The 11,975-nt window shown below is 49.0% G+C and overlaps 1 protein-coding gene across 1 annotated transcript in view; it reads left to right on the top strand.

Annotated features, from left to right (window-relative positions):
• The first annotated feature begins 454 nt into the window (after positions 1–454).
• LOC132208079 (utrophin-like) overlaps positions 455–11,975 on the top strand; it is a 31,497-nt gene continuing 19,976 nt past the window's right edge. Inside the window, exon 1 of the mRNA XM_059643818.1 lies at positions 455–551. The gene's annotated coding sequence lies outside the window, so the exon portion shown is untranslated. The remainder of the gene's footprint in view (positions 552–11,975) is intronic.

Here is an 11,975-nt window from a genome sequence, read left to right as displayed (position 1 = left end):
GAGTTCTGCACTGTAACAGAGTGCCACACTGGCAGCGGGTTAATATTAAGGGAGTGCTGCACTGTCAGAGGGTTAAAGATGAGGGAGGGCTTCTCTTTGTTGGGGTGGGTATGAAAGAGAACCTCCCGTTCGGGGATCAATATTAATGTTGTAGAGTCAGTAGAGAGGCATTGCTGCACTCTGGAGGGTCAATAAGAAGCATGCAGCTCCACTGGCAAGGTGCCAATGATGACAGAATGCTGCACTGCCAGAGGATCAGCAATGAGGGAAAACTGTATTGTCAGAGTGTCTTCGTCAAGAAAGTGCCACTCTGTCGGAAGGCCAATATTAAGGGAGTGCTGCACTGTCACAGGATCAATATTAGGGGTGTGCTGCACTAACAGAGGGTCAGTGTTGATTGAATGCTTGACTGTTGCAGAGCCAGCACTGAGGGAATCCTGCATCGTTACGGTGTCATCGTTGAGGGAGTGCTGCACTGTTGAAGGGCCGATAGTAAAGGAGTGTGACACTGTGAGAGTGTCATTACCAAAGGTGGGCGACAGTATCAAAGGGTGAGTAATGAGGGAATGCTGCGCTGCCGGAGGGTCAGCACTGAGGTGGGCTGTTCTGTCAGATCGTCAATATAAATAATAATGTTAGGGGAGTGCTGCATTGTGAGTTGGTCCATATTAAGGGAACGCTGAAACTGTCAGTGATGCTCAGGGTGTGCAACACTGTCAGAGGGAGTGATGTATTCTGAGTGTCAGCACGGAGGCTGACCTTCACTGTAATTGGGTCAGAATTAAAAGACCGGTCAGAGGATATAAACTGAGGCATTTCAGAGCCATCAGAAGGTCGAAACTGAGGTCAGATCAGTTTGAGGGTGCCTCATTTTAATGTGGTCAGACTTGAGCAAGTGCTTCATTGTCAGAGGCTCAGAACCAAGTGAGTGCCTCGTTATCAGACACTGTCCTAAAGAGGGCCTTGTTGTTCGTAGCTGTGTTATAAGGCAATTCCTCATCGCTGCAGGATCAGCCTTGAGAGTGTGCCAGTCTGGAAGGAGTGCCTAAAAACTGAGGGAGTGCTACACAATTAGAGATTCAGCGCTGAGTAAGTGCCTCATTGTCACAGAGTTAGTTCTGAGGCAGGGTCACATTGCCTTAGGGTCAATTCTGAGGGTGTATTAGGAGCAGACTGTAAATACTGAGTCAGTACCTCAGTGCATTGGATTCAGAGTTGATGGAGTACAAAATGATTAGAAGTTCAGTCCTGAAGTATTGCAGCTCTGTCAGAGGGTCAGAACTGACGGGGCAGTGCTTTACTGTCAGCGGATCAGTTCTGCGGCAGTACCTCATTGCTGGAGGGTCAGATGTGGACGAGTGTCACATTGTCAGAAGGCCAGTTCTGAATAAGTGACTTTTTGTCAGAAGGCCAATACTCAGTCAGTGGCTCATTTTGAGCAGATCAGAATTGAGGGTTTGCAACACTTTTCGAGATTCAGTCTGGAGACATTACTGCTACACGCCTGAATTGAGGGAGTGCTGCAAGATTGGAGGGTGAAAATAAACCTGAAAACAGTGACCCCTTTCAATAACCTGTAAAACACAGGGATGACTGTAAATAACCCCTAAAACGCAGAGGCCTTTGTAGGAGTGCCTCAGTGTAATGTTTTCAGAATTGAGGGAGTGCCACGTGATTACAGATTCACTGCTGATGGAGTAGCTCGTTGTCACAGGGTCAGTTCTGAGGCAGGGCTGCTTTGCTGGAGGGTCACTTCTGAGTGAGTGTATTAGTATCAGCCCCATGTTGTAGGGACTGTACTTTTCCAGGAAGACAGTTAGAATAATCTTTAATTATAAACTAATCTGAAATACTGTTTGACTTGTTAAGGTTACAATACATCCTGAGTCATCTACAGAATACGCACTTGCTCTCCCTGTGTCTCTCGGTAAGCAAAGGTAGTTTCTTTCAGACTACTCTCGGAAATAAAGTGCTGCGCTGGTGGTCAGTATTGAAGGAATGCTCCATTGTTGGAGGATCAGTACTGAGGGAGTGCTGGCCTGTCACAGGGCCAAGATTATGGGTGTGCTGTGCTTTCAGAAGGTCACAAGCAAACAAGCACTGCCAGACATAAAAAACAAAAGAACTGCGGATGCTGTAAGTCGGGAACAAAAAGAAAGTTGCCGGAAAATCTCAGCAGGCCTGGCAGCATCTGTGCAGGAGAAAACAGATTCAACGTTTCGAGTCCATTGACCCTTCCTCAGAACTGGGGACCTTCCTCAGAACAGTTCTGAGGAAGGGTCACTGGACCCGAAATGTTAGCTCTGTTTTTGCCTCCACAGATGCTGCCAGACCTGCTGAGCTTTTCCAGCACTGCCAGACAACTGACGCTCTGATTGTGAAACACTCCCTCAGTACTGACCCTCCAACACTGCGTACTCTCTGATGACTGATTCTCTGACGGTGCATCTCTGCCACAGTATTAACCCTCCGTCATACTGGTGTTCTCTCAGCAATAACACTGTGAGAATGCCATGCTCCCTTACCATTGACACTCTGGCCGTGGGACACCACTTCAAATTTAACCCTTCAGCAGTGCAGCACACACTCATCATTGCCTGTCTGATATTGCAGTGCTGCCTAAATACTGACCCTTTCACAGTGCAGGACACAGTAATATTGAACATCTTCAAGTGCCGCTCTCCCTCAGTGCTGACCCCCCTCTCATTTCTGACCCATTCACTGTAGCATACCCTTTATTCTGAACCCCTCAGTGCAGCTCTCCCTCAACGCTGACCTGCTTCAGTGCTGACCCCCTTCAGTCCTGTTACCCCTCAGAACAGCACTCCCGCAGTGCTGACCCCACACTGTGCTGCACTCCCTCAGAGCTCACCCACTTATCGCTGACGACTCCCTCACTTCAGCACTCCCTGATCACCTGGTCGTGCATCACTCCCTTGCTCCGACCCCTCGGACGGTGCAGCACTACGTCAGCGCTGACCCGCCAACAAGATAATGTCAGAGGGATGTTCTCCCATCACATTGACCCTCTGAGACTGGAGCATTTACTAATGTTGGCCCTCTCACAGTGAAGCACTCCGTTTGGTCCCTCTGACAGGCTGCATGCCTTTTATTACAGGTCTTTTCACAACGCACTGCCCCGTCATCATTGATCCTCTGACAGTGCAGCCCTCTGTTAATATTGAATTTGTGACAGTGCACAACTCCATTAATATTTGCCCTCTGATAGTGCAGCCCTTCCTCAGTCCTGACTCTCTGACAATGCAGCACTCCCCTAATTACTGTCAGAGGGTCGATACTGAGAGAATGCTGCACTGTCAGAGTCAGCTGCCCGCAGTCCGATCAGACATTCAGTATTGAAGGTATGGGAGAGGGTGAGTGTCAGTGAATTCTGCACTGCAACAGGGCCAACAGTGTTGTCCCATGGCCAGAGTGTCCATGGTAAGGAAGAACTGCAATGTCAATGTAACAGGGTCGGGACTGAGGTCAGAATTGAGACAGGACTGCAGGATTAGAGAGTCAGTGTTGTGGCTGAGGAGCACTCTGAGGTCCAGTACTGAGGGAAAGCTTCATGATCAGTGGGTCAGTTCTGAAGCTGTGCTACTTTGTCAGAGGGCCATACTAATGCCGTGCCTCATTGTAATGGGATAAGAGTTGAGGGAATGTCGCACATGCATCACTAGCTCATCATTGACTGTCTAACAGTGCAGCACACTCTTAGTATTGACCTTCCAACAGTGTAGAGCTCCCGCAGTGATGACACTGACCATACAACACTCCCTCAGTACTGACTCTCCAACAACGCGGTGCTTCCTCAAGAATGACCCTCCGAGAGTGGAGCACACCCTTATTATTGATGGTCAGATAGTGCAGTACTTCCTTCATATTGGATCCCCCTCGGTGCAAACTCGCCCCTCATGGCTGAAACCCCCTTCATGGAGCACTTCCCCAGTGCTGACACCATCCCAGTGCTGAGTACCCCTCAGTGCAGCACTCCCTTGGTGCTAACACCCCATCACTGCCTCAGTGCTGACCACCTCTCAATGCTAACCCGACCTCAGTGCAGCACTCCCTCAGTGTTGACCCTGCTCAGTGCAGCACTCTCTCATTCTTTTCACCCACACCGCCCTCAGTGTCAACCCCACAATGAGGCACCGCATTAGTATGGCCCTCTGACAAAGTAGCACAGCCTCAGAACTGACCCATTGACAATGAATCTTTCCCTGTGTACTGACCCTCAGAGTACTACTGTACCACAGCACTGACACTCTAATCCTGTCGCACTGCCTTGATTCTGTCTCCTTGACAAGGAGTGCGGTGTCAGAATTGCAAGTGGTCAGCACTGAGGGGGTACTGCACTGTGGGTTGTTAGCACTGAGGGGGAGCCAGCACAGTGGGAGAGCTGCACTAAGCGGGGATGTGCACTCAGTGGCCGGTCAACAATGAGGGAGTGCAGCACTCTAGTGGTTCAGCTTACGGGAGGTCAGCACTCGGGGTGGGGGGGTTCAGCACTGAGTGCAGCTCAGCACTGAATAGGGGCCGGGCCGGGGGGCAGCTCTTTACTACGGGAGTGCTGCACTGAGGGAGGGCCAGTTTTCAGGGAGCACTGCACTGTCAGAGCGTCAAGAAGAAGGGTCTGCTATGTTCTCATTGGGTCAATATTGAAGGAATTCTGCATTATCAGAGTGTTAAAATTCAGGGAATGCAACAATTTCAGAAAGATGATGTTGATGCGGTGGTGGGGGGGAGCGGGAGCATAAGGTGGTGATGGGCAAGTGGTAAGTCATGCGACACCACTGAAGGGTCAGCACTGAGAGCAAGTCACCCTCTCAGAGGGTCAATATTAAGGGAGAGCTTCACTGTCAGGAGGTCAATCTTCAGACAGTGCTCCTGGACTGAGACTCAATATTAAGTGACTGCAATACTGTCAGAGGGTCAATGATGAGCACGTGCTGAAGTGTTGCAGAGTAAGTACTGAGGGAGTGCTGCATTGTCAGTGTCATCAATGAGTGAGCTCCACACTGTCGGAAGGCCAATTTTTAGCAAGTGCTGCACTGTCAGAGTGTCACTACTGAGGGAGAACTGCACTGTCAGAACAGTGAGTCATCACAGAGCACTGCACTGTCAGAGGGTCAATATTAATGGTATGCTACACAGAGTTGGGTTAGCAATGAGGGAGTGCTACACTGAGGGGAGTCAGTACGAAGGGAAACTGCCCTCTCAGAGGGTCAACAGTAAGAGTGTGCCAGCGGTTCAGTGCTGGGGAATTATAGCACTGAGAGACGGTCAGCAGTCCCTCAAGTCCTGACTCTCTGACAGATTAGTCACTCCCAGAGATTCGGTACTCCCTCATAACTAGCCGCCTGGCAACAAGGTACAAACTCAGAACTGACCCTCTGGCCATTATGCCCTCTCTCTGTTTTGACATTTTAAACATGAGGGTCTTCCCTTAATCATGGGGATTTTCAGCACTTCCTCAGTACTCCTGGCCCCCTGACAGTGTTGCACTACCTCAAACTGACCATATTAAAATGAGGCATCATCTCAATTTGATCCTTTGACAACGATGCACTCCCTCAGCACTGACCCTCTAACAATAAGGCACTCCATCAGTAGTGACCCTCTGCTGATAGTGCTGCAGGACCTCAGTACTGATCCTCCGATTGTGCGATTCCCTCAATTCGTATCCCATTACAATGAGGCACTGCATTCGTATGGCCCTCTGACGAAGTAGCACAGCCTCAGAAGTGATCCATTGACAATGAAGCTTTCCCTCGGTACTGACCCTCTGAGTGCTACTCGACCACAGCACTGACACTCTAGTCCTGCATAACTGTCTCAATTCTGACCTCAATCCTGACCCTCTGAGTGTGAGGCACTCGGTTCTGACCCTGTTACATTGACATTGCAGTTCTTCCTCATTGTTGACCCTCTTGCAGTGCAGAATTCGCTGACGCTCACGCACTCCCAATGCGGCATACTTTTAATACTGAACATCTGATAGGACTGCAGGGAGCTGACTCTGACAGTGCAGCATTCTCTCAGTATTGACCCTCTGACAGTATTTCGGGGAGTGCTGCATTGTCAGAGAGTCAGAACTGAGGAAGAGTTGCACTGTCAGTGGGCAAATATTCATGGGTTGCTTGGGTCAATTTTAATGGAGTTGTGCAGTGTGACACATTCAGTATTAAGAGAGTACTGCACTGTCAGAGGGTCAATGATGGGAGAGTGCTGTGCTGTTGGAAGGTGTGTCCTGAAAGGGAGCCGCCCTGCCAGAGGGCCTATATTAAGGCAGTGCAGCATTGTGTGAGGGTCGATATTGAGTGCATGCTCCTGTCTCAGTGGGTCAATTTGATGGGACAACATGCCTCTGAAACTAACTTGTTGGAGTGCTGCACCGCCTGAGGGTTCGTCTGAAGGGAGTGATGCCCTGTCAGATGATGAGCTTTCCCTCATCTTTAACCGTCTGACAGTGCAGCACTCCCGTAATATTAACCTGCTACCAGTGTGGCACTTGCTCACAATTGAACTTCTGACAGTGCACAAGTCCAACAAAATGATCCTCTTGAGTGTCGCACACACTCAATATTGGCCCTCCAACAGTGCAGCACTCCCTCAGGACTGACCGTCTGACATTGATACGTGGATCGTGTGGCAATCCTGTAATATTGACCCACTGACACAGCAGAACTCCCTCAATATTGTTTTTCTGACAGTATTGCACGACTGATCCTTCGGCAGTGCCCCTTGATATCAATCTTTTCACATTAGACCACTCCCTCAGCACTGACTCTCTGAATGTGCAGCACTTCTCAGGACTGATTCTGTGATATTTCAGCACTCCCACATCATTCACCCTCTGACAGTGCAGCCCTCCCTTTATATCAACCCTCCAACAGTGCAGTGTTTCCTTAATATTGGACCTCTGATTGTGTGATACTCCCTCAGTGCGAAACTCTGACAATACAGCACTCTCTCTGAAATAACTCTCTGATTAAGCACTTCCTCTGTGCTAACCCTCTGAAAATGGAGCTTTGTCTCATTACTGACCCTTTGCAGTGCTGCACTGCCTCAGTACTCACTCACCACAAGTGCAGCACTCCATTCAGAGTGATCCTCTGACAGTGTGGCACTCCCGTAATATTGGTCCACTGACTGTGTGGCACTCCCTTAATACTGACCTGCTCGCGGTGCATCACTGCTCTAATATCAAACCTGCAGCTCTATCAGAGGGTCTGTCCTGAGCAAGTGCCCCATCGTCAGCATGTCAATTCTGAGGCAGTTCCTCTATATCAGTGAGTCAACATTGAGGTAGCTCCTGACGGTCAGAATTACGGGAGTGCCTCATATTTAGAGGGTCATTAACTGAGGGACAGCCTCATGATCAGCGGGTCAGTCTTTACGGACTGCCTTATAGCCAGCGTGTCAGTTCTGAAGCAGTGCCCTCAATGTAACAGATTTAGAAATGGGGTAGGGGGCACATGATTAGAAGGTCAGTAGTAAGCTATTGGAACTTTGTCAGAGGGTCAGTACTCAGCGAGTGCCTCATTGACATCGGGTCCATACAGAGGGTTTGCACTGAGGGAATGCTTCCTTGTCAGAGATTCAGAAGTGAGAAAGTGCCTCATTGTCAGAGGCTCATTCCTGAGGCAGTGCCTCATTGTCAGAGTGACATAATCAGATAGCACTCCCTCAATTCTAAACCTTAATACTGACCCTCTGACAATGAAGCACTGCCTCAGGACTGACCCTATGATAATGAAGTGTTCCTCAGGACTGAACCATTGACGATGTGACTCTCCATTCGTGTTGACCTTCTGATAATGGGGTTCTCCTTCAGCACTGACCCTCTGACGGTTGTGCACTGCCTCAGTACTGACCCTCTAAATATCTGCCACTCCGTCAATTCTGACCTCCTTACGCTGAGGCATTACCTCAATCCTGACTGGGGTGCAGGTCTCTGGCACAGAGTCTGTCGCTCTTGCAACAAAGGGAAGGGGGTGTAGGAGGAGAGTGTTAGTCATTGGGGACTGAATAGTTAGAGGGACAGATAGAAGGCTTGTTTGGAACCGAAGAGACTCACGATTGTTGCGTTGCCTCCAGGTGCTAGGGTCCGTGTTGTCTCGGATAGTGTGTTTGGGGTCCTGAAGGGAGAGGGTGACCAGCCCCAAGCCATGGTCCACATAGGTACCAACGACATAGGTAGAAAGAGGGATAGGGACGTCAGGCAAGATTTCAGGGAGCTCCGCTGGAAGTTGAGAGCTCAAACAAACGGAGTGGTTATCTCTGGTTTGTTACCCGTGCCAAGTGATAGCGAGGCAAAGAACAGGCAGAGATTTCAGCTGAACACGTGGCTGCAGGGATGCTGCAGGTGGGAGGGCTTCAGATACATGGACAATTGGGGCTCATTCTGGGGAAGGTGGGACCTGTACAAACAGGACGGTCTCCACTTGAACCAGAGGGGCACTAATATCCTGGGCGGGAAATTTGCTAGTGCTGTTCGGGTGGGTTTAAACTAGCTTAGCAAGGGGATGGGAAACTGTGGTGTAGTTTCAGTACACAGGAGAAAGAGAATAGAGAGGACATGGACAGGACCTCAGTGTCACAGGAGTGTGCTGGCAAACAGCAAGCTGAATTGAAGTGTGCCTACTTCACTGCCAGGAGTATCCGGAATAAGCGAGGTGAGCTTGCAGCATGGATAGGTACCTGGGGCTTCGATGTTGTGGCCATTACGGAGACATGGATAGAGCAGGGTCAGGAATGGATGTTGCAGGTTCCAGGGTTCAGATCTTTGAGTAAGATCAGGTAAGGTGGGAAAAAAGGGGGAGGTGTGGCTTTGTTTGTCGAGGACAGTATAACGGAGGCTGGAAAAACTTTTGAGGAGGACTGGTCTCCTGAGGTGGGATGGGCTGATGTCAGAAACAGGAGAGGAGAGGCCACGCTGCTGGGAGTTTTTTAATAGGCCTCTGCAAAGTTCCAGGGATCTGAAGGAGAGGATTGGCAAAACGATTCTGGGCAGGAGTGAAAGGAACAGGGTCGTCATTATGGGAGACTTTAACTTCCTAAACATTGACTGGAAATGCTCTAAGTCTCGTACGTCGGCTGGATGAGTTTTCGTCCAATGCACGCAGGAGCGTTTCCCGACACGGTACGTCGAAGGGCCGACAAGAGGGGAGGCCACGCTGGATCTGGTACTTGACAGTGAACCAGGCCAGGTGTTTGATTTAGTGGTCGATGAGCACTTTGGAGAGAGTGACCATAATTCGGTTACGTTTAGTTTAGCGATGGAGTGGGAGAGGAACATGCCACAGGGCAAGACTTACAGATGGGGGAAGGCAATTATAATTGGGCAAGACTTAGGAGGCAAAGAATGGGGTAGCAAAATGCAGGGGATGGGGACAATCGAAATGGGGAGCTGGTTTAAGTAACAGATATTGCGTGTCCTTGATAGGTCCGTCCCTGTCAGGCAGGGGTCAGTGATAAGGTAGGGAAGCCGTGGTTTACTAAAGAAATTGTATCTCGCGTTAAGCAGAAGAGCGAGGCTTATGTGATGTTGAGATGAGATGGATCAGTTGATGTGATGGAGAGTTACAGATGAGCCAGGAAGGATTTAAAGAGAGAGTTAAGAAGAGCAAGGAGGGGTCCTGAGCAGTCATTCGCAGGTAGAATAAAGGAGATCCGTAAAGTTTTCTCAAGGTATGTGAGGAATATAAGGATGACTGGGGTAGGAATAGGGCCAATCAAAGACAGAAGTGGGAAGTTGTGTGTGGACCGGGTAGAGATCGGAGAGGTGCTAAATGAATATTTCTCATCTGTTTTCACTGAGGAAGAGGAGAATATCGTCGAGGAGACGACTGAGATACGTGCTATTAGACTTGAAAGGATTCAGGTTAGTAAGGAGGAGATGTTATCAATTCTAGAAGATGTGAAGCTAGATAAATCCCCTGGGCCTGAGAGGATTTTTCCGAGAATTCTCTGGAAAGCTCGGGAGGAGGTGGCGGAGCCCTTGGCTTTGATCTTTGAGTCCTCATTGTCTGCAGGTTTAACACCAGAGGACTGGAGGATTGCAAATGTTGTGCCCTTGTTCAAGAAGGGCAGTAGAGATGAGCCACGCAATTACAGCCAGTGAGCCTTAGGTCTGTTGCAGGAAAAGTTTTGGAAAGGGTTATAAGAGATCGGGTTTATTATCATCTCGGAAGCAACAATTTGATTGGAGATAGTCAACATGGATTTGTCAAGGGCAGGTCGTGTCTCACAAACCTCATGGAGATTTTGAGGAGGTGACCAAGCATGTGGATGAGAGAAGGCCAGAAGTGACGTAGTGCACATGGACTTGAGTAAAGCCTTTGATAAGGTTGCACACGGTAGGCTATTGGAGAAAATACGGAGCCATGTGATTGAGGGAGATTTAGCAGTTTGGATTAGAAACTGGCTTTGGGTAAAAAGGCAACCAGTGGTGTTTGATGGAAAATATTCAGCCTGGAGTCCGGTTACTAGTGGTGTGCCTCAAGGATCTGTTTTTGGCCCACTGCTGTTTGTCATTTTTATAAATGACTTGGATGCAGGCATAGGTGGATGGGTTAGTAAGTTTGCAAATGACACTAAAGTCGGTGGAGTGGTGGACAATGTGGAAGAATGTTGCATGTTGCAGGGAGACTTGGATAAAGTGCAAAATTGGGCGGAAAGGTGGCAAATGGAGTTCAATGCGAGGTGATTCGCTTTGGGAGGAATAATAGGAAGGTACAATACTGGGCCAATGGAAAGATTCTTGGTAGTGCGGATGTGCAGAGGGACCTTGGCGTCCATGTACACAGATATCTGAAAGTTGCCACCCATGTTGATAGTGCTGTGAAGAAGGCAAAGGGTGTGTTAGACTTGATTGGTAGAGTTCCAGAGCCGTGATGTCATGCTGCAACTGCACAAAACGCTCGTGCGACCTGTTCTGGTCGGTCCATTGCGGGACGAATTCGGAAGCATTGGACAAGGAGCAGAGGAGATTTACCAGGATGTTGCCTGGTCTGGAGTGAAGGTCTTATGAGAGAAGGCTGAGCGACTCGAGTCTGTCCTCATTGGGGAGAAGAAGGCTAAGAGGGCCTTGAATAGAAACATACAAGACGATCAGAGAAAGATGAGTCAGGGTGGACGGTGAGAGTCTTATTCCAAGGATGATCATGTTGGCTTGTACGAGGGGGCTCAGCTACAAATTGAGGGGTGATGGATTGAAGACAGATGTCAGAGGCAGGCTCTTTACCCAGAGAGTGGTAAGGGCGTGGAATGCCCTGCCTGCCAGTGCAGTTAACTCAGCCACATTCAGGGCATTTGAACAGTCCTTGGATAAGCATATAGATGATGATGGGATAGTGTGAGGGAATGGGCTTAGATTAGTTCACAGGTTGGCGCAACATCGAGGGCCCAAGGACCTGTTCTGCACTGTATTTTTCTATGTTCGCAGATGACACTAAAATGAGTGAGAGAGTAAAGTCTGAAGAGGACGATGAAAATCTGCGGAAGGATGCAGAAAGTTTAAGTGAATGGACAAGGGCCTAGCAGATGGAGTCCAATGATGGTAGATGTGAGGGTATCCATTTTGGTAGCAATTATGGAAAAATGGAGTCTTGCTGAAATGGTGAAAAATTGTAGCATGCTGCTCCTAGAGGGAGCTGGGCAGCCTTGTGTCTGAATCAGGTAGTTTGCAGATGCGGCTGGTCATTGAGACAGCAAATGGAATAGTGTCCTTCATTGCGAGAGTGATGCAGTTTAAAAATCGGGAGGGTATGCTACAGTTGTTTTGGGTGCTGGTGAGGCTTGGTGTGGAGTAGTTTGTACAGTTTTCGTCTCCTCACTTGAGAAAGGATGTACTGGCACTGGAGGGGGTGCAAAGGAGGTTCACGAGGTTGATTCCAGAATTAAAAATGTTGCTGTATGGGGAGAGATTGAGTAGACTAGGATTGCAGTCACTGGAATTTAGAAGAATG

Source organism: Stegostoma tigrinum, unplaced genomic scaffold, assembly GCF_030684315.1.
Source record: "Stegostoma tigrinum isolate sSteTig4 unplaced genomic scaffold, sSteTig4.hap1 scaffold_280, whole genome shotgun sequence".
Lineage (NCBI taxonomy): Eukaryota > Metazoa > Chordata > Chondrichthyes > Orectolobiformes > Stegostomatidae > Stegostoma > Stegostoma tigrinum.
The sequence above is the reverse complement of the archived record's forward strand: the minus strand, read 5'-3'. Positions and strand labels throughout refer to the sequence as shown.